Genomic DNA, 26,837 nt, shown 5'->3' with positions numbered 1-26,837 from the left:
GAAATTAGAGTGGCCCTAAAATGGATCCCTGCGCTACTCCACGGGATATTTCTTTGGCCTCTGACAGAACATCTGTTCTGTTGGTCAGATAAGACCGAAACCAATTTCACTGCTGAGAAAAACCTGAGAAAAATCCAACCAGGAAATGGGAAAACTGAGGTTTGTCGTTTTTCAACTCTTGGCCTATCGAATACACAGTGTCTATGGGGTCATTTTGCACTTCCTACGGCTTCCACTAGATGTCAACAGTCTTTAGAAGCTTGTTTGAGGCTTCTACTGTGAAGTGGGGCCGAATGAGAGGCGAATGAGTCAGAGAGCCACGAGCTCGTGACGCACGGTCATGTGAAAGTTACCTCGTGTTCCATTGCTTTTCTACAGACAAAGGAATTCTCCGGTTGGAACATTGAAGATTTATGATGAAAACATCCTAAAGAATGATTCTATATTTCGTTTGAACTGGGATTCCTGGGAGTGCATTCTGATGAAGATCATCAAAGGTAAGTGAATATTTATAATGCTATTTCTGACTTCTGTTGACTAACATGGCAGATATCTTTTTGGGTTGTTTTGGTCTCTGAGCGCCGTACTCAGATTATTGCACGGTTTGCTTTTCCCCTAAGTTTTTTTTAAAAATCTGACAAAGCGGTTACATTAACCTGTTGCTTCTACTCGGGACGCTTGCGTCCCAACTAGAGCTCTGGAAATGCAAATGCGCTACGCTAAATGCTAATAGTATTAGTTAAAACTAAAAAGTTCATTAAAATACACATGCAGGGTATCGAATTAAAGCTACACTCGTTGTGAATCCAGGCAACAAGTCAGATTTTTAAAATGCATTTCGGCGAAAGCATGAGAAGCTATTATCTGATAGCATGCAACACCCCAAAAGACCCACAGGGGACGTAAACAAAATAATTAGCATTTCGGCGTTACACAAACCGCACAATAAAATAGAAAACATTCATTACCTTTCACCATCTTCTTTGTTGGCACTCCTAGATGTCCCATAAACACTATTTGGGTCTTTATTTCGATTAAATCGGTCCATATAAAGCCTAGATATCGTTATATGTAGACTGTGTGATAAACAAAAAAAACATTGTTTCAAAACGTAACGTCATTTTTTAAAATTCAAAAAGTCGACGATAAACTTTCACAAAACACTTCGAAATACGTTTGTAATGCAACTTTAGGTATTAGTAAACGTTAATAAGCGATAAAATTCATCAGCAGGCGATGTAAAGATCATTAGCTGTCCGTCTGGAAAAATGTCCGGCTAGAAACTCAACGAAAATATCCGGTCCTAGACCGGATTAGATACGGTGTCCTGCATGTGTTTGACCAAGAAAAAACTCGAAGGGAAATGACAAGACTCTAGACACCGTGTGGAAGCTGTAGGTACTGCAACCTCAGTCAATTAATTGTGGTTCACCTTTATCAATGGGATCAAGTAGCGCATGGATATATTTTCCCATTTTCAGTGATCAGTTTTTCCTGTGCTTTTTGATGTAAATGCCGTTCTGGTAAAGCCACAGCAGTGATTTAACCAGCTTTTTAAACGTCTGAGTGTTTTCTATCCACACAGACTAAGCAAATGCATATACTATATTCCTGGCATGAGTAGCAGGGCGCTGAAATGTTGCGCGATTTTTAACAGAATGTTCAAAAAAGTAGAGGGTCGACTGAAGAGGTTAAGGAGAAGTATCTCTTTAATTCTGTGAATAACACTTGTATCGTTTATCAATGTTTATTATGAGTATTTCTGTCAATTGACGTGGCTCTGTGCAAATTCACGGGATGTTTTGGAGGCAAAGCCAAATGTAAACTGAGGTTTTTGGATATAAATATGATCTTGATCGAACAAAACATACATGTATTGTGTAACATGTTGTCCCGGGAGTGTCATCTGATGAAGATCATCAAAGGTTAGTGATTCATTTGATCTCTATTTCTGCTTTCTGTGACTAGTTGCTGACCTAACATAACGATGTGTTCTGCTTTCGCCTAAAAGCTTTTTTGACATCAAACACTGTCGTTGGATTAACAAGAATTTTATCTTTAAAATGGTGTCTAATACTTGTATGTTTGAGAAATTTGAATTATGAGATTTCTGTTGATTGAATTTGGTGCCCTGCAATTTCATTGGCTGTTGGCGCTAGCGGAACCCCGTTCCTAGACAGGATAACGGCATATCTAGAACCAGACTACAACATGCCATGGGGAAAAACCATGAGGACAGCAGTAAGTACCATTGTGGCTGAGTGGGTGGAGGACAGCAGTAAGTACCATCATTACTGAGTGGGTGGAGGACAGCAGTAAGTACCATCGTTACTGAGTGGGTGGAGGACAGCAGTAAGTACAGTCGCAGCTGAGTGGGTGGAGGACAGCAGTAAGTACCATCGTTGGTGAGTGGGTGGAGGACAGCAGTAAGTACCATCGTTGCTGAGTGGGTGGAGGACAGCAGTAAGTACCATCGTTGCTGAGTGGGTGGAGGACAGCATTAAGTACCATCGTTGCTGAGTGGGTGAGTGGGTGGAGGACAGCAGTAAGTACCATCGTTACTGAGTGGGTGGGGACAGCAGTAAGTACCATCGTTGCTGAGTGGGTGGAGGACAGCAGTAAGTACCATCGTTACTGAGTGGGTGGAGGACAGCAGTAAGTACCATCGTTGCTGAGTGGGTGGAGGACAGCAGTAAGTAGCATCGTTACTGAGTGGGTGGAGGACAGCAGTAAGTACCATCGTTGCTGAGTGGGTGGAGGACAGCAGTAAGTACCATCGTTGCTGAGTGGGTGAGTGGGTGGAGGACAGCAGTAAGTACCATCGTTACTGAGTGGGTGGAGGACAGCAGTAAGTACCATCGTTACTGAGTGGGTGGAGGACAACAGTATGTCCCATTGTTGCTGAGTGGGTGGAGGACAGCAGTAAGTACCATCGTTGCTGAGTGGGTGGAGGACAGCAGTAAGTACCATCGTTACTGAGTGGGTGGAGGACAGCAGTAAGTACCATCATTACTGAGTGGGTGGAGGACAGCAGTAAGTACCATCATTGCTGAGTGGGTGGAGGACAGCAGTAAGTACCATCGTTGCTGAGTGGGTGGAGGACAGCAGTAAGTACCATCGTTACTGAGTGGGTGGAGGACAGCAGTAAGTACCATCGTTACTGAGTGGGTGGAGGACAGCAGTAAGTACCATCGTTACTGAGTGGGTGGAGGACAGCAGTAAGTACCATCGTTACTGAGTGGGTGGAGGACAGCAGTAAGTACCATCGTTGCTGAGTGGGTGGAGGACAGCAGTAAGTACCATCGTTGCTGAGTGGGTGGAGGACAGCAGTAAGTACCATCGTTACTGAGTGGGTGGAGGACAGCAGTAAGTACCATCGTTACTGAGTGGGTGGAGGACAGCAGTAAGTACCATCGTTGCTGAGTGGGTGGAGGACAGCAGTAAGTACCATCATTGCTGAGTGGGTGGAGGACAGCAGTAAGTACCATCGTTGCTGAGTGGGTGGAGGACAGCAGTAAGTACCATCGTTACTGAGTGGGTGGAGGACAGCAGTAAGTACCATCGTTACTGAGTGGGTGGAGGACAGCAGTAAGTACCATCGTTACTGAGTGGGTGGAGGACAGCAGTAAGTACCATCGTTACTGAGTGGGTGGAGGACAGCAGTAAGTACCATCATTGCTGAGTGGGTGGAGGACAGCAGTAAGTACCATCGTTGCTGAGTGGGTGGAGGACAGCAGTAAGTACCATCGTTGCTGAGTGGGTGGAGGACAGCAGTAAGTACCATCGTTACTGAGTGGGTGGAGGACAGCAGTAAGTACCATCGTTACTGAGTGGGTGGAGGACAGCAGTAAGTACCATCGTTACTGAGTGGGTGGAGGACAGCAGTAAGTACCATCGTTACTGAGTGGGTGGAGGACAGCAGTAAGTACCATCGTTACTGAGTGGGTGGAGGACAGCAGTAAGTACCATCGTTGCTGAGTGGGTGGAGGACAGCAGTAAGTACCATCGTTGCTGAGTGGGTGGAGGACAGCAGTAAGTACCATCGTTACTGAGTGGGTGGAGGACAGCAGTAAGTACCATCGTTACTGAGTGGGTGAGTGGGTGGAGGACAGCAGTAAGTACCATCGTTGCTGAGTGGGTGGAGGACAGCAGTAAGTACCATCGTTACTGAGTGGGTGGAGGACAGCAGTAAGTACCATCGTTGCTGAGTGCGTGGAGGACAGCAGTAAGTACCATCGTTGCTGAGTGGGTGGAGGACAGCAGTAAGTACCATCGTTACTGAGTGGGTGGAGGACAGCAGTAAGTACCATCGTTACTGAGTGGGTGGAGGACAGCAGTAAGTACCATCGTTACTGAGTGGGTGGAGGACAGCAGTAAGTACCATCGTTACTGAGTGGGTGGAGGACAGCAGTAAGTACCATCGTTGCTGAGTGGGTGGAGGACAGCAGTAAGTACCATCGTTGCTGAGTGGGTGGAGGACAGCAGTAAGTACCATCGTTACTGAGTGGGTGGAGGACAGCAGTAAGTACCATCGTTGCTGAGTGGGGTGGTGGAGGACAGCAGTAAGTACCATCGTTGCTGAGTGGGTGGAGGACAGCAGTAAGTACCATCGTTACTGAGTGGGTGGAGGACAGCAGTAAGTACCATCGTTGCTGAGTGCGTGGAGGACAGCAGTAAGTACCATCGTTGCTGAGTGGGTGGAGGACAGCAGTAAGTCCCATCGTTACTGAGTGGGTGGAGGACAGCAGTAAGTACCATCGTTACTGAGTGGGTGAGTGGGTGGAGGACAGCAGTGGTCACCAGGGGTACCATCGACCTTGACACTGAAGGGTGGGTGGAAGGAAAGCAGTCCTACCATCGGCCTGAGTGGGTGGAGGACAGCAGTAAGTACCATCATCCAACCCTGGAGTGGGTGGGAGGACAGCAGTAAGTACCATCGTTGCTGAGTGGGTGGAGGACAGCAGTAAGTACCATCGCCACTGAGTGGGTGGAGGACAGCAGTAAGTACCATCCTTCCAACCCTGAGTGGGTGGAGGACAGCAGTAATACCATCGTTGGACTGAGTGGGTGGAGGACAGCCTAAGTCCCATCCAACCCTGACCAGTGGGTGGAGGGGTACAACCTGTCCTCATCCACCCTGGCTACTGAGTGGGTGGAGGACAGCTGTCCTCACCATCGTTGCTGGGTGGGTGGAGGACAGCTGTCCTCACCACCCTGGCCACCAAGGGGGTGGAGGACAAGCATCCAACCCTGGATGGGTGGTACCATCCTGTCCTCATCCAACCCTGAGTGGGTGGAGGACAGCAGTACAACCTGTACCATCCAACCCTGAGTGGGTGGTGGGGAGGACAGCAACCTGTACCATCCAACCCTGGAAGGGTGGGTGGAGGACAGCAGTGTACCATCCAACCCTGAGTGGGTGGAGGACAAGCAGTAACGCCACCAAGTTGCTGAGTGGTGGAGGACAGCCTAAGTCCTCATCCAACCCTGGAGTGGGTGGAGGACAGCAGTAAGTCCCACCACTGAGTGGGTGGGGGTACAACCTGTCCTCATCCAACCCTGGGTGAGTGGGTGGAGGACACCAGTCCTCATCCAACGTTGCTGAATGGGTGAAGGACAGCACCTGTACCATCAAGCCCTGGAGTGGGTGGAGGGCACAACCTGTCCCATCCAACCCTGGCCACTGAGTGGGTGGAGGTCCTCATCCAACCCTGGCTGGGTGGTGGGGTACAACCTGTCCTCATCCAACCCTGAGTGGGTGGAGGACAGCACCTGTCCTCATCCAACCCTGAGTGGGTGGAGGACAACCTGTCCTCATCCAAGACCATCGTTAACCCTGGTGGGTGGAGGACAACCTAAGTCCCATCCAACCCTGGAGGAGTGGTGGGTGGAGGACAACCTGTCCTCATCCAACCCTGGAGTGGGTGGGGACAGCCTCATCCAAGGAAGGGGTGAAATCCTCATCAACCCTGGTCACCAGGGGGTGAAATCACAAAACAGACCTTGACACCAAGGGTGGTGGGGTAAACCTGTCCTCATCCAACCCTGGCCACAAAGGGTGGTGGGGTACAACCTGTCCTCATCCAACCCTGGATGGGTGGTGGGGTACAACCTGTCCTCATCCAACCCTTGCCACCAAGGGTGGTGGGGTACAACATGTCCTCATCCAACCCTGGGCACCAAGGGTGGTGGGGTACAACCTGTCCTCATCCAACCCTGGATGGGTGGTGGGGTACAACCTGTCCTCATCCAACCCTGGATGGGTGGTGGGGTACAACCTGTCCTCATCCAACCCTGACCACCAAGGGTGGTGGGGTACAACCTGTCCTCATCCAACCCTGGCTACAAAGGGTGGTGGGGTACAACCTGTCCTCATCCAATCCTGGATGGGTGGTGGGGTACAACCTGTCCTCATCCAACCCTGGCCACCAAGGGTGGTGGGGTACAACCTGTCCTCATCCAACCCTGGCCACCAAGGGTGGTGGGGTACAACCTGTCCTCATCCAACCCTGGCTGGGTGGTGGGGTACAACCTGTCCTCATCCAACCCTGGATGGGTGGTGGGTACAACCTGTCCTCATCCAACCCTGGCCACCAAGGGTGGTGGGGTACAACCTGTCCTCATCCAACCCTGGCTGGGTGGTGGGGTACAACCTGTCCTCATCCAACCCTGGCCACCAAGGGTGGTGGGGTAAACCTGTCCTCATCCAACCCTGGCCACCAAGGGTGGTGGGGTACAACCTGTCCTCATCCAACCCTGGATGGGTGGTGGGGTACAACCTGTCCTCATCCAACCCTGGCCACCAAGGGTGGTGGGGTACAACCTGTCCTCATCCAACCCTGGCTGGGTGGTGGGGTACAACCTGTCCTCACCCAACCCTGGATGGGTGGTGGGGTACAACCTGTCCTCATCTAACCCTGGCCACCAAGGGTGGTGGGGTAAAACCTGTCCTCATCCAACCCTGGCCACCAAGGGTGGTGGGGTACAACCTGTCCTCATCCAACCCTGGCTGGGTGCTGGGGTACAACCTGTCCTCATCCAACCCTGGATGGGTGGTGGGCTACAACCTGTCCTCATCCAACCCTGGCCACCAAGGGTGGTGGGGTACAACCTGTCCTCATCCAACCCTGGCTGGGTGGTGCGGTACAACCTGTCCTCATCCAACCCTGGATGGGTGGTGGGGTACAACCTGTCCTCATCTAACCCTGGCCACCAAGGGTGGTGGGGTACAACCTGTCCTCATCCAACCCTGGCCACCAAGGGTGGTGGGGTACAACCTGTCCTCATCCAACCCTGGCTGGGTGGTGGGGTACAACCTGTCCTCATCCAACCCTGGAAGGGTGGTGGGGTACAACCTGTCCTCATCTAACCCTGGCCACCAAGGGTGGTGGGGTACAACCTGTCCTCATCCAACCCTGGCCACCAAGGGTGGTGGGGTACAACCTGTCCTCATCCAACCCTGGCTGGGTGGTGGGGTACAACCTGTCCTCATCCAACCCTGGATGGGTGGTGGGGTACAACCTGTCCTCATCCAACCCTGGATGGGTGGTGGGGTACAACCTGTCCTCATCCAACCCTGGCCACCAAGGGTGGTGGGGTACAACCTGTCCTCATCCAACCCTGGATGGGTGGTGGGGTACAACCTGTCCTCATCCAACCCTGGCCACCAAGGGTGGTGGGGTACAACCTGTCCTCATCCAACCCTGGAAGGGTGGTGGGGTACAACCTGTCCTCATCAAACCCTGGAAGGGTGGTGGGGTACAACCTGTCCTCATCCAACCCTGGCTACAAAGGGTGGTGGGGTACAACCTGTCCTCATCCAATCCTGGATGGGTGGTGGGGTACAACCTGTCCTCATCCAACCCTGGATGGGTGGTGGGGTACAACCTGTCCTCATCCAATCCTGGATGGGTGGTGGGGTACAACCTGTCCTCATCCAACCCTGGATGGGTGGTGGGGTACAACCTGTCCTCATCCAACCCTGGATGGGTGGTGGGGTACAACCTGTCCTCATCCAACCCTGGCCACCAAGGGTGGTGGGGTATAACCTGTCCTCATCCAACCCTGGCCACAAAGGGTGGTAGTGTACAGCCTGTCCTCATCCAACCCTGGCCACCAAGGGTGGTGGGGTACAACCTGTCCTCATCCAACCCTGGCCACCAAGGGTGGTGGGGTACAACCTGTCCTCATCCAGCCCTGGCCAGCAAGGGTGGTGGGGTACAACCTGTCCTCATCCAACCCTGGATGGGTGGTGGGTACAACCTGTCCTCATCCAACCCTGGATGGGTGGTGGGGTACAACCTGTCCTCATCCAACCCTGGCCACCAAGGGTGGTGGGGTACAACCTGTCCTCATCCAACCCTGGATGGGTGGTGGGGTACAACCTGTCCTCATCCAACCCTGGCCACAAGGGTGGTGGGGTACAACCTGTCCTCATCCAACCCTGGCCACAAAGGGTGGTGGGTTACAACCTGTCCTCATCCAACCCTGGAAGGGTGGTGGGGTTACAACCTGTCCTCATCCAACCCTGGCTACAAAGGGTGGTGGGGTACAACCTGTCCTCATCCAATCCTGGATGGGTGGTGGGGTACAACCTGTCCTCATCCAACCCTGGATGGGTGGTGGGTTACAACCTGTCCTCATCCAACCCTGGATGGGTGGTGGGGTACAACCTGTCCTCATCCAACCCTGGCCACAAAGGGTGGTGGGGTATAACCTGTCCTCATCCAACCCTGGCTACACAGGGTGGTGGGGTACAACCTGTCCTCATCCAACCCTGGCTACAAAGGGTGGTGGGGTACAACCTGTCCTCATCCAATCCTGGATGGGTGGTGGGGTACAACCTGTCCTCATCCAACCCTGGATGGGTGGTGGGGTACAACCTGTCCTCATCCAATCCTGGATGGGTGGTGGGGTACAACCTGTCCTCATCCAACCCTGGCCACCAAGGGTGGTGGGGTATAACCTGTCCTCATCCAACCCTGGATGGGTGGTGGGGTACAACCTGTCCTCATCCAACCCTGGCCACAAAGGGTGGTGGGGTATAACCTGTCCTCATCCAACCCTGGCCACAAAGGGTGGTAGTGTACAGCCTGTCCTCATCCAACCCTGGCCACCAAGGGTGGTGGGGTACAACCTGTCCTCATCCAACCCTGGCCACCAAGGGTGGTGGGGTACAACCTGTCCTCATCCAGCCCTGGCCAGCAAGGGTGGTGGGGTACAACCTGTCCTCATCCAACCCTGGATGGGTGGTGGGGTACAACCTGTCCTCATCCAACCCTGGATGGGTGGTGGGGTACAACCTGTCCTCATCCAACCCTGGCCACCAAGGGTGGTGGGGTACAACCTGTCCTCATCCAACCCTGGATGGGTGGTGGGGTACAACCTGTCCTCATCCAACCCTGGCCACAAAGGGTGGTGGGGTACAACCTGTCCTCATCCAACCCTGGCCACAAAGGGTGGTGGGTTACAACCTGTCCTCATCCAACCCTGGCTACAAAGGGTGGTGGGTTACAACCTGTCCTCATCCAACCCTGGCTACAAAGGGTGGTGGGGTACAACCTGTCCTCATCCAATCCTGGATGGGTGGTGGGGTACAACCTGTCCTCATCCAACCCTGGATGGGTGGTGGGTTACAACCTGTCCTCATCCAACCCTGGATGGGTGGTGGGGTACAACCTGTCCTCATCCAACCCTGGCCACAAAGGGTGGTGGGGTATAACCTGTCCTCATCCAACCCTGGCTACACAGGGTGGTGGGGTACAACCTGTCCTCAACCAACCCTGGCCACAAAGGGTGGTAGAGTACAACCTGTCCTCATCCAACCCTGGCCACCAAGGGTGGTGGGGTACAACCTGTCCTCATCCAACCCTGGATGGGTGGTGGGGTACAACCTGTCCTCATCCAACCCTGGCCACCAAGGGTGGTGGGGTACAACCTGTCCTCATCCAACCCTGGATGGGTGGTGGGGTACAACCTGTCCTCATCCAACCCTGGCCACCAAGGGTGGTGGGGTACAACCTGTCCTCATCCAACCCTGGCCACCAAGGGTGGTGGGGTACAACCTGTCCTCATCCAACCATGGCCACCAAGGGTGGTGGGGTACAACCTGTCCTCATCCAACCCTGGAAGGGTGGTGGGGCACAACCTGTCCTCATCCAACCCTGGCCACCAAGGGTGGTGGGGTACAACCTGTCCTCATCCAACCCTGGATGGGTGGTGGGGTACAACCTGTCCTCATCCAACCCTGGCCACCAAGGGTGGTGGGGTACAACCTGTCCTCATCCAACCCTGGCAACCAAGGGTGGTGGGGTATAACCTGTCCTCATCCAACCCTGGCCACCAAGGGTGGTGGGGTACAACCTGTCCTCATCCAACCCTGGCCACCAAGGGTGGTGGGGTACAACCTGTCCTCATCCAACCCTGGAAGGGTGGTGGGGCACAACCTGTCCTCATCCAACCCTGGCCACCAAGGGTGGTGGGGTACAACCTGTCCTCATCCAACCCTGGATGGGTGGTGGGGTACAACCTGTCCTCATCCAACCCTGGCCACCAAGGGTGGTGGGGTACAACCTGTCCTCATCCAACCCTGGCAACCAAGAGTGGTGGGGTATAACCTGTCCTCATCCAACCCTGGCCACCAAGGGTGGTGGGGTACAACCTGTCCTCATCCAATCCTGGATGGGTGGTGGGGTACAACCTGTCATCCAATCCTGGATGGGTGGTGGGGTACAACCTGTCCTCATCCAACCCTGGATGTGTGGTGGGGTACAACCTGTCCTCATCCAACCCTGGATGGGTGGTGGGGTACAACCTGTCCTCATCCAACCCTGGATGGGTGGTGGGGTACAACCTGTCCTCATCCAACCCTGGCCACAAAGGGTGGTGGGGTACAACCTGTCCTCATCCAACCCTGGATGGGTGGTGGGGTACAACGTGTCCTCATCCAACCCTGGATGGGTGGTAGGGTACAACGTGTCCTCATCCAACCCTGGATAGGTGGTAGGGTACAACCTGTCCTCATCCAACCCTGGATGGGTGGTAGGGTACAACGTGTCCTCATCCAACCCTGGATGGGTGGTAGGGTACAACGTGTCCTCATCCAACCCTGGATAGGTGGTGGGGTACAACCTGTCCTCATCCAACCCTGGATGGGTGGTAGGGTACAACGTGTCCTCATCCAACCCTGGATGGGTGGTGGGGTACAACCTGTCCTCATCCAACCCTGGATGGGTGGTAGGGTACAACGTGTCCTCATCCAACCCTGGATGGGTGGTAGGGTACAACCTGTCCTCATCCAACCCTGGATGGGTGGTAGGGTACAACGTGTCCTCATCCAACCCTGGATGGGTGGTAGGGTACAACGTGTCCTCATCCAACCCTGGATGGGTGGTAGGGTACAACCTGTCCTCATCCAACCCTGGATGGGTGGTAGGGTACAACGTGTCCTCATCCAACCCTGGATGGGTGGTGGGGTACAACCTGTCCTCATCCAACCCTGGATGGGTGGTGGGGTACAACCTGTCCTCATCCAACCCTGGCCACAAAGGGTGGTGGGGTACAACCTGTCCTCATCCAACCCTGGATGGGTGGTGGGGTACAACGTGTCCTCATCCAACCCTGGATGGGTGGTAGGGTACAACGTGTCCTCATCCAACCCTGGATAGGTGGTAGGGTACAACCTGTCCTCATCCAACCCTGGATGGGTGGTAGGGTACAACGTGTCCTCATCCAACCCTGGATGGGTGGTAGGGTACAACGTGTCCTCATCCAACCCTGGATAGGTGGTGGGGTACAACCTGTCCTCATCCAACCCTGGATGGGTGGTAGGGTACAACGTGTCCTCATCCAACCCTGGATGGGTGGTGGGGTACAACCTGTCCTCATCCAACCCTGGATGGGTGGTAGGGTACAACCTGTCCTCATCCAACCCTGGATGGGTGGTGGGGTACAACCTGTCCTCATCCAACCCTGGCCACAAAGGGTGGTGGGGTACAACCTGTCCTCATCCAACCCTGGATGGGTGGTGGGGTACAACGTGTCCTCATCCAACCCTGGATGGGTGGTAGGGTACAACGTGTCCTCATCCAACCCTGGATAGGTGGTAGGGTACAACCTGTCCTCATCCAACCCTGGATGGGTGGTAGGGTACAACGTGTCCTCATCCAACCCTGGATGGGTGGTAGGGTACAACGTGTCCTCATCCAACCCTGGATAGGTGGTGGGGTACAACCTGTCCTCATCCAACCCTGGATGGGTGGTAGGGTACAACGTGTCCTCATCCAACCCTGGATGGGTGGTGGGGTACAACCTGTCCTCATCCAACCCTGGATGGGTGGTAGGGTACAACGTGTCCTCATCCAACCCTGGATGGGTGGTAGGGTACAACCTGTCCTCATCCAACCCTGGATGGGTGGTAGGGTACAACGTGTCCTCATCCAACCCTGGATGGGTGGTAGGGTACAACGTGTCCTCATCCAACCCTGGATGGGTGGTAGGGTACAACCTGTCCTCATCCAACCCTGGATGGGTGGTAGGGTACAACGTGTCCTCATCCAACCCTGGATGGGTGGTAGGGTACAACGTGTCCTCATCCAACCCTGGATGGGTGGTAGGGTACATTCTGTGATAATGATATACCAGCCTGGCATCAGTATGTGATCCACCACTCAGTGTGTATTCAGCGGGCAGGAATGCCGAGTTGCACTTCTCTTTCAAACACAGCGGCACAATAGAAAACCCTGACCTCTGCTAGACCTCTGGTTTCACATTAACTAAACCCCGTACTATTAAATGAACTTGTAAGTGTGCACTTGTTCCTGATCTTTTCTCTCTGATTGGCAGCACTGTTGCTATGGAAACAACGCAGGGAGTCCCAGGAAGGGTCTAGTGAAAAGAGTGCAGGCTAGACCGAGTTGGTATGCTGCAATAGAAGGGAGAGATAATACACTGCAGTTGAAAGAGAACAGGCACTCACATGGCTGGAGTCTGATTCATTAATCTAGATGAGATGATCAAGTGACACTACACATTTAAATGACCGGCCCACTGGAAAGGCTTTTTAGGGCTCTGTAAGTTACACCTCTTTACAGGTGGGGTCTTCATGATATTATCAAAACTTCCTAGCTGAGAAATAGGGCTAAACTTTAGCTATGAAAAAACACCAGTTAATATTTGACCAATTCTAAAGAGCTTGTTGTTCACTAGATTAACGTTCAATTCCAGTTTTTTTTTAAAAGTTTTTTTAAAAGATCACATATTTCATAGAATGAACACAGGACACATCAGCAGGACAACTAAATCCACATGGATTGAACAGTAGGGAGAATGCTAACTCCATAGTGGTGTTGATGGTCTTTAACCAGAGAGTTAAGTGAGTCAGTCAGGAGTCAAGTCCCTGACCTCACAAAGGTTCATGTCTGTCCCATGAGGGCAATGTTTGATTTGCCAAATTGGTCATGGAAGAAGGTGATAGGTTGTGGTCGGCACCGCCTCCCCAAAACCCACCCCCTGTCCAAATTGGTCATGGGAAGAAGGTGATAGGTTGTGGTCGGCACCGCCTGCCTCCCCAAAACCCACCCCCTGTCCAAATTGGTCATGGGAAGAAGGTGATAGGTTGTGGTCGGCACCACCTCCCCAAAACCCACCCCCTGTCCAAATTGGTCATGGGAAGAAGGTGATAGGTTGTGGTCGGCACCGCCTCCCCAAAACCCACCCCCTGTCCAAATTGGTCATGGGAAGAAGGTGATAGGTTGTGGTCGGCACCACCTCCCCAAAACCCACCCCCTGTCCAAATTGGTCATGGGAAGAAGGTGATAGGTTGTGGTCGGCACCGCCTCCCCAAAACCCACCCCCTGTCCATCACAAGCCACAGCTAAATTAAGACCAGGTCCAACTCACAGGCCATGTGACCGACCACCACAAGACCAGAGTTCACGGTCATATTCACTAGGCACCAAAACAGAGAGGGACTCACTCACTACCTCAACTTGTCCAATAAAGGGGGAGTTGCTACAGTTAAACACTAATGAATAGGACCGAGAGTTCACCTCCCTCTATCCCTCAGGTCAGCTGACTACCACAGCAGCAGCGTGGCCCAGTTTCTATGCCTCTATATGTTGCTATTATCTATCCTCACAGCTCATGAAAAGATGGAATTACCAAATCAATCAGTCTCACCAGAAATGCTTTCACTGACTACTGGCCCAAGGCCCCATGTGCTATAACATGGGAGATATTAATGATCTGATTTATTTCACCTTTATTTAACCAGGTAGGGCCCAGTTGAGAACACCTTTATTTAACCAGGTAGGGCCCAGTTGAGAACACCTTTATTTAACCAGGTAGGTCCCCGTTGAGAACACCTTTATTTAACCAGGTAGGTCCCGTTGAGAACACCTTTATTTAACCAGGTAGGTCCCGTTGAGAACACCTTTATTTAACCAGGTAGGGCCCCGTTGAGAACACCTTTATTTAACCAGGTAGGCCCAGTTGAGAACACCTTTATTTAACCAGGTAGGTCCCGTTGAGAACACCTTTATTTAACCAGGTAGGCCCCGTTGAGAACACCTTTATTTAACCAGGTAGGCCCAGTTGAGAACACCTTTATTTAACCAGGTAGGCCCAGTTGAGAACACCTTTATTTAACCAGGTAGGTCCCGTTGAGAACACCTTTATTTAACCAGGTAGGTCCCGTTGAGAACACCTTTATTTAACCAGGTAGGCCCCGTTGAGAACAAGTTCTCATTTAGAACTGCGAACTGGCCAAGATGAAGCAAAGCAGTGCGACAGAAACAACAACACAGAGTTACACATGGAGTAAACAAACGTACAGTCAAAAAAGTCTATATACAGTGTGTGCAAATGAGGTAAGGGAGGTAAGGCAATAAATAGGCCATGCTGGCAAAGTAATTACAATTTAGCAATTAAAACACTGGAATGGTAGATGTGCAGAAGATGAATGTGCAAGTAGAGATACTGGGGTGCAAAGGAGCAAGATAAATAAATAAATAAATACAGTATGGGGATGAGGTAGTTGGATGGGCTGTTTACAGATGGGCTATGTACAGGTGCAGTGATCTGTGAGCTGCTCTGACAGCTGGTGCTTAAAGCTAGTGAGGGAGATGTGAGTCTCCAGCTTCAGAGATTTTTGCAGTTGGTTCCAGTCATTGGCAGCAGAGAACTGGAAGGAAAGGCAGCCAAAGGAGGAATTGGCTTTGGGGATGACCAGTGAGATATACCTGCTGGAGCGCGTGCTAAGGGGTGGGTGCTGCTATGGTGACCAGTGAACTGAGATAAGGCGGGGCTTTACCTAGCAGAGACTTGTAGATGTCCACGAGCCAGATATGGGCTTGTGGGAACACTAACCTTGACAAAGTGTGTATCAATTTAATATTTAGTTTTTAGAAAAAATATTTGTGGCTGACATGAAAGATAAAAGTCCTTATGCTTCCAAAACCGTAGCGCAAGCAACGCGTGTTAACGTTCAGATTGAGGCAACGCGTGTTAACGTTCAGATTGAGGCAACGCGTGTTAACGTTCAGATTGAGGCAACGCGTGTTAACGTTCAGATTGAGGCAACGCGTGTCAACGTTCAGATTGAGGCAACGCGTGTTAACGTTCAGATTGAGGCGACGCGTGTTAACGTTCAGATTGAGGTCAACGCGTGTTAACGTTCAGATTGAGGCAACACGTGTTAACGCTCAGATTGAGGTCAACGCGTGTTCACGTTCAGATTGAGGCAACGCGTGTTAACGTTCAGATTGAGGTCAACGCGTGTTAACGTTCAGATTGAGGCAACGCGTGTCAACGTTCAGATTGAGGCAACGCGTGTCCACGTTCAGATTGAGGCAACGCGTGTCAACGTTCAGATTGAGGTCAACGCGTGTCAACGTTCAGATTGAGGTCAACGCGTGTTAACGTTCAGATTGAGGCAACGCGTGTTAACGTTCAGATTGAGGTCAACGCGTGTTAACGTTCAGATTGAGGTCAACGCGTGTTAACGTTCAGATTGAGGTCAACGCGTGTTAACGTTCAGATTGAGGTCAACGCGTGTTAACGTTCAGATTGAGGTCAACGCGTGTTAACGTTCAGATTGAGGTCAACGCGTGTTAACGTTCAGATTGAGGTCAACGCGTTAACGTTCAGATTGAGGTCAACGCGCGTGTTAACGTTCAGATTGAGGTCAACGCGTGTTAACGTTCAGATTGAGGTCAACGCGTGTTAACGTTCAGATTGAGGTCAACGCGTGTTAACGTTCAGATTGAGGTCAACGCGTGTTAACGTTCAGATTGAGGTCAACGCGTGTTAACGTTCAGATTGAGGCAACGCGTGTTAACGTTCAGATTGAGGTCAACGCGTGTTAACGTTCAGATTGAAGCAACGCGTGTTAACGCTCAGATTGAGGCAACGCGTGTTAACGCTCAGATTGAGGTCAACGCGTGTTAACGTTCAGATTGAGGTCAACGCGTGTTAACGTTCAGATTGAGGCAACGCGTGTTAACGTTCAGATTGAAGCAACGCGTGTTAACGCTCAGATTGAGGCAACGCGTGTTAACGCTCAGATTGAGGTCAACGCGTGTTAACGTTCAGATTGAGGTCAACGCGTGTTAACGTTCAGATTGAGGCAACGCGTGTTAACGTTCAGATTGAAGCAACGCGTGTTAACGTTCAGATTGAGGCAACGCGTGTTCACGTTCAGATTGAGGTCAACGCGTGTCAACGTTCAGATTGAGGTCAAGGCGTGTCAACGTTCAGATTGAGGTCAACACGTGTTAACGTTCAGATTGAAGCAACGCGTGTTAACGTTCAGATTGAGGCAACGCGTGTTCACGTTCAGATTGAGGTCAACGCGTGTCAACGTTCAGATTGAGGTCAAGGCGTGTCAACGTTCAGATTGAGGTCAACACGTGTTAACGTTCAGATTGAAGCAACGCGTGTTAACGTTCAGATTGAAGCAACGCGTGTTAACGTTCAGATTGAGGCAACGCGTGTTCACGTTCAGATTGAGCGTCGGGGCTCTTAACCAAACTCCTTTGTCCAATGACTCTTATGTGTATTGTAATGAACCCACAGTTATAGCTAGCTCAGGGCAGGTGAGTAATCAAAATATAACATTGTTTTTGGTTTAAGTGATTGTCTCTCGAAGTGTTTTAACAACTCGACTGGCAAGGCTTCTTAGCCGTCTCTTATTCAACAACCAGTGATTAATTTGAACAGGATCAGCACGTCTCAGATTTTGACTGTTCGTTCCGACACCTGCTTGCCCGGATCCGGTACGGTACCCGCATGCCCGGATCCGGTACCTATTTGCCCAGATCCGGTACCCATTTGCCCAGATCCGGTACGGTACCCTCTTTCCCAGATCCGGTACCCATTTTCCCAGATCCGGTACCTATTTGCCCAGATCCGGTACCCATTTTCCCGGATCCGGTACCTATTTGCCCAGATCCGGTACGGTACCCTCTTTCCCAGATCCGGTACCCATTTTCCCAGATCCGGTACCAATTTTCCCGGTTCCGGTACCCATTTTCCCGGTTCCGGTACCCATTTTCCCGGATCCGGTACCCATTTTCCCGGTTCCGGTACCCATTTTCCCGGTTCCGGTACCCATTTTCCCGGATTTACTAATTGTTTCACTGTAGACATTCTAACAAAAACAATCAAGAGTTAAAAAATCCAGTTTGCCTACTCGTTATTTATCCTTTCCCAGCCCTAGAAAAACCATCAGGTAAAAGCATAAGGATCCTGAGTCGTCATCCTGACACACTGATTCCAGACCTGCTCTCTTATTTGTACATAGAGGTTATGAGGAGGGCCGGTGGAGTAAGTAACTGATCTTGACACAGGTCTTGGTAGTGGTGGTCAGCTAGTGAAGATGTCCCAAGGTAAAATCACTTAGCCTAGGCTAGTCGTCTCCTTACTGATTTTTTTTTTTAAGTGGGAAAATCAAATTTTAAAAAATAAATAATTAATCAAATTTGTTGACGTTTTTCCAAGTACAAATATCCAGAGAAAAATGGTGAATCGAACCCGAAAACGAGCCAGAGAACAGTCAGCGCCGGAGAGGAGTGTGGGTGCCTCCACCGACAGAGTACTCAGTACAGGTGCAATTTGGTCAGTTCAAGAACAAAGTAAAAACGCTCCTAGGTTTATAGCGAAATGAAGCAATACTCACAACAGTCTTCCTAACAGACTTACAAGGACGCTAAACGTCACAGCCACAAGGCCGATCCCGGCTTTGGGCAAGAAACTGACTGTCAGGAGTTCAATGGACTTGGAGACTCATTGTGGGAAGTTTTGAAAAAACTAAGGATGAACATATACTTCCTTAAAACAAACGTGTTCTGTATTGCGAAGTTCAGATTATCACAGGCAGGAGGCCTATATTTAATTTATTTAACGAGGCAAGTCAGTTAAGAACAAATTCTTATTTTCAATGACGGCCTAGGAACAGCGGGTTAACTGCCTGTTCAGGGGGCAGAACGAAAGATTTTGTACCTTGTCAGCTCGGGGGTTTCAACTTGCAACCTTTCGGTTACTATTCCAATGCTCTAACCACTAGGCTACCCTGCCGCCCTCGTGTGTGTGTGTGCCTGTGTGTGTGTGTGCCTGTGTGTGTGTGTGCCTGTGTGTGCGTGTGCCTGTGTGTGTGTGTGTGTGTGTGTTCTGCTCATATCAAATGTTATTTGTCACATACACGTGTTTGGAAGATGATATTGTGGATGTGCTTCTAGTTCCAACAGTGCAGTAATATCTAACAAGTAATAGCTAACAATTTCACAACAAATACCCAATACACACAAATCTATGTAAAGGAATGGAATAAGAATATATGAAAATATATGGACGAGCAATGTCAGAGTGGCCTAGACTAAGACACAGTAGAATAGAATACAGTATATACATATGAGATGAGTAATACATAGACTAAGATACAGTAGAATAGAATACAGTATATACATATGAGATGAGTAAAGCCTAGACTAAGACACAGTAGAATAGAATACAGTATATACATATGAGATGAGTAAAGCCTAGACTAAGATACAGTAGAATAGTATAGAATACAGTATATACATATGAGATGAGTAAAGCCTAGACTAAGACACAGTAGAATAGAATACAGTATATACATATGAGATGAGTAAAGCCTAGACTAAGACACAGTAGAATAGAATACAGTATATACATATGAGATGAGTAATACATAGACTAAGACACAGTAGAATAGAATACAGTATATACATATGAGATGAGTAATACATAGACTAAGACACAGTAGAATAGAATACAGTATATACATATGAGATGAGTAAAGCCTAGACTAAGATACAGTAGAATAGAATACAGTATATACATATGAGATGAGTAAAGCCTAGACTAAGACACAGTAGAATAGAATACAGTATATACATATGAGATGAGTAATACATAGACTAAGACACAGTAGAATAGAATACAGTATATACATATGAGATGAGTAAAGCCTAGACTAAGATACAGTAGAATAGAATACAGTATATACATATGAGATGAGTAAAGCCTAGACTAAGACACAGTAGAATAGAATACAGTATATACATATGAGATGAGTAAAGCCTAGACTAAGACACAGTAGAATAGAATACAGTATATACATATGAGATGAGTAAAGCCTAGACTAAGATACAGTAGAATAGTATAGAATACAGTATATACATATGAGATGAGTAAAGCCTAGACTAAGACACAGTAGAATAGAATACAGTATATACATATGAGATGAGTAAAGCATAGACTAAGATACAGTAGAATAGTATAGAATACAGTATATACATATGAGATGAGTAAAGCCTAGACTAAGATACAGTAGAATAGAATACAGTATATACATATGAGATGAGTAAAGCCTAGACTAAGACACAGTAGAATAGAATACAGTATATACATATGAGATGAGTAATACATAGACTAAGACACAGTAGAATAGAATACAGTATATACATATGAGATGAGTAAAGACTAAGACTAAGATACATAGAATAATAGAATACAGTATATACATATGAGATGAGTAAAGCCTAGACTAAGACACAGTAGAATAGAATACAGTATATACATATGAGATGAGTAAAGCCTAGACTAAGACACAGTAGAATAGAATACAGTATATACATATGAGATGAGTAAAGCCTAGACTAAGACACAGTAGAATAGAATACAGTATATACATATGAGATGAGTAAAGCCTAGACTAAGACACAGTAGAATAGAATACAGTATATACATATGAGATGAGTAAAGCCTAGACTAAGACACAGTAGAATAGAATACAGTATATACATATGAGATGAGTAATACAGACTAAGACACAGTAGAATAGAATACAGTATATACATATGAGATGAGTAAAGCCTAGACTAAGACACAGTAGAATAGAATACAGTATATACATATGAGATGAGTAAAGCCTAGACTAAGACACAGTAGAATAGAATACAGTATATACATATGAGATGATAGACTAAGACACAGTAGAATAGAATACAGTATATACATATGAGATGAGTAAAGCCTAGACTAAGACACAGTAGAATAGAATACAGTATATACATATGAGATGAGTAATACAGACTAAGATACAGTAGAATAGAATAGAATAAAGTATATAGATATGAGATGAGTAAAACAGACTAAGACACAGTAGAATAGAATACAGTATATACATATGAGATGAGTAATACATAGACTAAGACACAGTAGAATAGAATACAGTATATACATATGAGATGAGTAAAGCCTAGACTAAGACACAGTAGAATAGAATACAGTATATACATATGAGATGAGTAAAGCCTAGACTAAGACACAGTAGAATAGAATACAGTATATACATATGAGATGAGTAAAGCCTAGACTAAGACACAGTAGAATAGAATACAGTATATACATATGAGATGAGTAATGCCTAGACTAAGACACAGTAGAATAGAATACAGTATATACATATGAGATGAGTAAAGCCTAGACTAAGACACAGTAGAATAGAATACAGTATATACATATGAGATGAGTAATACAGACTAAGATACAGTAGAATAGAATAGAATAAAGTATATAGATATGAGATGAGTAAAACAGACTAAGACACAGTAGAATAGAATACAGTATATACATATGAGATGAGTAATACATAGACTAAGACACAGTAGAATAGAATACAGTATATACATATGAGATGAGTAAAGCCTAGACTAAGACACAGTAGAATAGAATACAGTATATACATATGAGATGAGTAAAGCCTAGACTAAGACACAGTAGAATAGAATACAGTATATACATATGAGATGAGTAAAGCCTAGACTAAGACACAGTAGAATAGAATACAGTATATACATATGAGATGAGTAAAGCCTAGACTAAGACACAGTAGAATAGAATACAGTATATACATATGAGATGAGTAAAGCCTAGACTAAGACACAGTAGAATAGAATACAGTATATACATATGAGATGAGTAATACATAGACTAAGATACAGTAGAATAGGATAGAATACAGTATATACATATGAGATGAGTAATGCATAGACTAAGATACAGTAGAATAGTATAGAATACAGTATATACATATGAGATGAGTAATGCATAGACTAAGATACAGTAGAATAGAATACAGTATATACATATGAGATGAGTAATACATAGACTAAGATACAGTAGAATAGTATAGAATACAGTATATACATATGAGATGAGTAAAGCCTAGACTAAGACGCAGTAGAATAGTATAGAATACAGTATATACAGTTGAAGTCAGAAGTTTACATACAACTTAGCCAAATACATTTAAACTCAGTTTTTCACAATTCCTGACATTTAATCCTCGTAAAAATTCCCCGTTTTAGGTCAGTTAGGATCACCACTTTATTTTATGAATGTGGGAATGTCAGAAGAATAGTAGAGAGAATGATTTATTTCAGCTTTTATTTCTTTCATCACATTCCCAGTGGGTCAGACGTTTATGTACACTCAATTAGTATTTGGTAGCATTGCCTTTAAATTGTTTAACTTGGGTCAAACGTTTCTGGTAGCCTTCCACAAGCTTCCCATAATAATTTGGGTGAATTTTGGCCCATTTCTCCTGACAGAGCTGGTGTAACTGAGTCAGGTTTGTAGGCCTCCTTGCTCGCATACGCTTTTTCAGTTCTGCCCACAAATTTTCTATAGGATTGAGGTCAGGGCTTTGTGACGGCCACTCCAATACTTATGTCGTTACATAAGTGTATGCAAACGAGTTTTAATGACTCCTACATAAGTGCATGTAAACTTCTGACTTCAACTGTACATATGAGATGAGTAATGTGAGATATGTAAACATGATTGTGTGTTCCATTTATTAAAGTGGCCAGTGATTTCAAGTCTGTAGGTAGGCGGCAGCCTCTCTGTCTCCCTGCGCTAGTTATGCTGTAACCTACATCGACTTATTTTTAAATGCTATATTCCAACATGGGGATATTTGTTATACTGCTACATCGATGTCTTAAATCGTATGATAATTCGCGTCTTCTAAGCACCACAGTTGAGTATGTGTGCATGTGCATATGACCTGGGTGTGATTGCTGTAAACAACACCAAAACAAATGTTGCTGTACACTGAGGCTTGAAAAATGTGCTATAAAGAAGTTCGGACTTGTGTCAACCCCACCTCTATTTTACAGTATGTTGGCATATAGGCTATGCGTGTTCGGCAGTGACTTCTAAAATGCTATGGATTCATCAGCACCTTGGAGAGCGCTGTCCATGTCACCACCATAGATAATACGTGACTTGGCTGTTTAATCCGGTACCTCAGAGCACCCCGGTCTAGCGCTCACTGTGTGTTCCGGGCACCTCCCAACTCACACATTAACCACTGTCAACAACCATATGTCATTTAAATTAAAAACAGGTCGAGCCTGTTGACACACAAAGAGAGAGAGAGACAGACAGAGAGAGAATGAGAGAGAGCGAGAGAGACATACAGACAGACAGAGACAGAGAGCTAATCGTAGCTAGTTAGCATGAAAACAAATGTAATTTAGCTAACTGCCCTCCTCACCAACCAAACCCCATCTGTCACTGCCGAGTTCATGGAAAATTACCTGAGCGGTAGCTTCGTCCTTCATTTTTCCATTTAAATAAATTATATTAACAATAATTTTGACTCCTGTCATCTGTAACAGATAACGTTAGCCATCGGTAACATTAAAATGTTTTTTTCTTAAGTCTAAATTGTTATCCGTTTTAAATGACCATGTATATTAGCTAACGTTAGTTATGGGACGAAGCTACCTGAGATACTGTTGCTAGCATGCTAACATGCTAGCTCACCTTCACCAGTTTGTGCGCTATCGACGAAATATGGTTTATTTTGGGTTGGATAAAAGTAGCTAACTAGTTAACTAGCTACATTCGTTAGCTAAACCAGATGGTATTGCAAACGCCACTTTAGTTAGTTAGTTAGTTAGTTAGCTATAGCTGTAACTACGTTACGTGATAAAACACCGGCTGGCTCCCGTTACCTAACCACCGTCTGCTCGGGGAAACCGGAGAAACTCCTACCACCAAGCTAGCTAACTAATCAATCAAAAAAATAACTTGTACTTTAGCTTAATACAATATCACTCGAATTACCTTTAAAAATATGAACTCCTCTTGAAAATAACGTGGTTGTTGTTTTTTAAATGTTCAGAAACAGGAAACGTTCCACTGCCGCGTGTTCAGCAGTCAGGAGAGAAACGCTGCTGTGAACGAGACCAGCTTGAGGTTCACTGTCCCGCCCCAAGATGCTGTCTATCTACAGACAACTCATTTAGATTGACTTGGATATGCACTTCAAAAGAGATTACCCCTTCTTTTTTATATATATATATATATATATATATATATCATATCATATCACCGTTTGTCTTGGGGAAACTATTCCAAGTGGCCATTAGTAAAGGTTAAGTGGTGCATGTCTAGAATTGGTCCAACATGCGCTGGATGACATTGAGCATAGCACGGATGATGCGCAACTTCAATGATGCAATATCTACAAATCATTGCGATGATGTTGGTCACATTTCGACGTGTTGATATGTGCATAAATACCTTCATGCCCTACTGCCTATTTGTTTCCTGTTTTGTTGTTTTTAATAAGCTTTTTTTTTTTTTTTTTTTTTTATTATATTCTTTGGAAGAGCAAGTGCGATCTCTTTTTTTTAAATTCATCATAATCAATAGTTAACATGTCAAGGTGTGAGGTTCATGATTTGAATAGCTTAGTCTTCATTTTGCATGTTGAAAAGAAATCCTATCAAATCAATTAAATATATGTTTCAGTTATCTTTAAAGATCAATATGATTTTTTTTTTCACTCCTCAACTGGCTTTGCTCTTTCAAAGACAGAAATTGACCAATATCCAGCCCTACTTGTTGACACAGCCAGTGAAGTTGCAATAGTTACCTAACATAGTCTACATGTTTGAACAGCAGCTGGGCCCTGGGACATTCAGCAAAACACAGTGGTATCAGGGTTAGTGAACGGTGACTAATCAGGGGGTCAATATAAATAGTCCGATAGAGAACAATCTTCACATCGCTACTGTATATAACCCCTCTACTGTATATAGCCTCTCTACTGTATATAGCCTCTCTACTATATATAGCCTCTCTACTGTATATAACCTCTCTACTGTATATAACCTCTCTACTGTATATAGCCTCTCTACTGTATATAACCTCTCTACTGTATATAGCCCCTCTACTGTATATAACCTCTCTACTGTATATAACCCCTCTACTGTATATAGCCTCTCTACTGTATATAGCCTCTCTACTATATATAGCCTCTCTACTGTATATAACCTCTCTACTGTATATAACCTCTCTACTGTATATAGCCTCTCTACTGTATATAACCTCTCTACTGTATATAGCCCCTCTACTGTATATAACCTCTCTACTGTATATAACCTCTCTACTGTATATAGCCCCTCTACTGTATATAGCCTCTCTACTGTATATAGCCTCTCTACTATATATAGCCTCTCTACTGTATATAACCTCTCTACTGTATATAACCTCTCTACTGTATATAGCCCCTCTACTGTATATAACCTCTCTACTGTATATAGCCTCTCTACTATATATAGCCTCTCTACTGTATATAACCTCTCTACTGTATATAGCCCCTCTACTGTATATAACCTCTCTACTGTATATAACCCCTCTACTGTATATAGCCTCTCTACTGTATATAACCTCTCTACTGTATATAGCCTCTCTACTGTATATAACCTCTCTACTGTATATAACCTCTCTACTGTATATAGCCTCTCTACTGTATATAGCCTCTCTACTATATATAGCCTCTCTACTGTATATAGCCTCTCTACTGTATATAACCTCTCTACTGTATATAGCCCTCTACTGTATATAACCCTCTACTGTATATAGCCCTCTACTGTATATAGCCTCTCTACTGTATATAGCCTCTCTACTGTATATAGCCTCTCTACTGTATATAACCTCTCTACTATATATAGCCTCTCTACTGTATATAACCTCTCTACTGTATATAACCTCTCTACTGTATATAGCCCCTCTACTGTATATAGCCTCTCTACTGTATATAGCCTCTCTACTGTATATAGCCTCTCTACTATATATAGCCTCTCTACTGTATATAGCCTCTCTACTGTATATAGCCTCTCTACTGTATATAACCTCTCTACTGTATATAGCCCCTCTACTGTATATAACCTCTCTACTGTATATAACCCCTCTATTGTATATAGCCTCTCTACTGTATATAGCCTCTCTACTGTATATAGCCCCTCTACTGTATATAACCTCTCTACTGTATATAGCCTCTCTACTGTATATAACCTCTCTACTGTATATAACCCCTCTACTGTATATAGCCCCTCTACTGTATATAGCCTCTCTACTGTATATAGCCCCTCTACTGTATATAACCTCTCTACTGTATATAGCCTCTCTACTGTATATAACCTCTCTACTGTATATAGCCTCTCTACTGTATATAGCCTCTCTACTATATATAGCCTCTCTACTGTATATAGCCCCTCTACTGTATATAACCTCTCTACTGTATATAACCCCTCTACTGTATATAGCCTCTCTACTGTATATAGCCTCTCTACTATATATAGCCTCTCTACTGTATATAGCCTCTCTACTGTATATAACCTCTCTACTGTATATAACCTCTCTACTGTATATAGCCTCTCTACTGTATATAAATATCCTCTCTACTGTATATAACCTCTCTACTATATATAGCCTCTCTACTGTATATAGCCTCTCTACTGTATATAGCCTCTCTACTATATATAGCCTCTCTACTGTATATAGCCTCTCTACTGTATATAGCCTCTCTACTGTATATAACCTCTCTACTGTATATAGCCTCTCTACTGTATATAACCTCTCTACTGTATATAGCCTCTCTACTGTATATAACCTCTCTACTGTATATAACCTCTCTACTGTATATAGCCCCTCTACTGTATATAACCTCTCTACTGTATATAACCCTCTATTGTATATAGCCCTCTACTGTATATAGCCTCTCTACTGTATATAGCCCTCTACTGTATATAACCTCTCTACTGTATATAGCCTCTCTACTGTATATAACCTCTCTACTGTATATAACCCTCTACTGTATATAGCCCCTCTACTGTATATAGCCTCTCTACTGTATATAGCCCCTCTACTGTATATAACCTCTCTACTGTATATAGCCTCTCTACTGTATATAACCTCTCTACTGTATATAGCCTCTCTACTGTATATAGCCTCTC

At 46.5% G+C, this 26,837-nt stretch overlaps 1 protein-coding gene across 1 annotated transcript in view; it reads right to left on the bottom strand.

The window, feature by feature from the left end:
• The window catches only part of oat (ornithine aminotransferase), a 59,299-nt gene extending 35,327 nt beyond the window's left edge, over positions 1–23,972 (bottom strand). Inside the window, 1 exon segment of the mRNA XM_065022909.1 lies at positions 23,659–23,972. The gene's annotated coding sequence lies outside the window, so the exon portion shown is untranslated.
• Between the last annotated feature and the right edge of the window lie 2,865 nt (positions 23,973–26,837).

Source organism: Oncorhynchus nerka, linkage group LG10, assembly GCF_034236695.1.
Source record: "Oncorhynchus nerka isolate Pitt River linkage group LG10, Oner_Uvic_2.0, whole genome shotgun sequence".
NCBI classification, from domain to species: Eukaryota; Metazoa; Chordata; class Actinopteri; order Salmoniformes; family Salmonidae; genus Oncorhynchus; species Oncorhynchus nerka.
The sequence above is the reverse complement of the archived record's forward strand: the minus strand, read 5'-3'. Positions and strand labels throughout refer to the sequence as shown.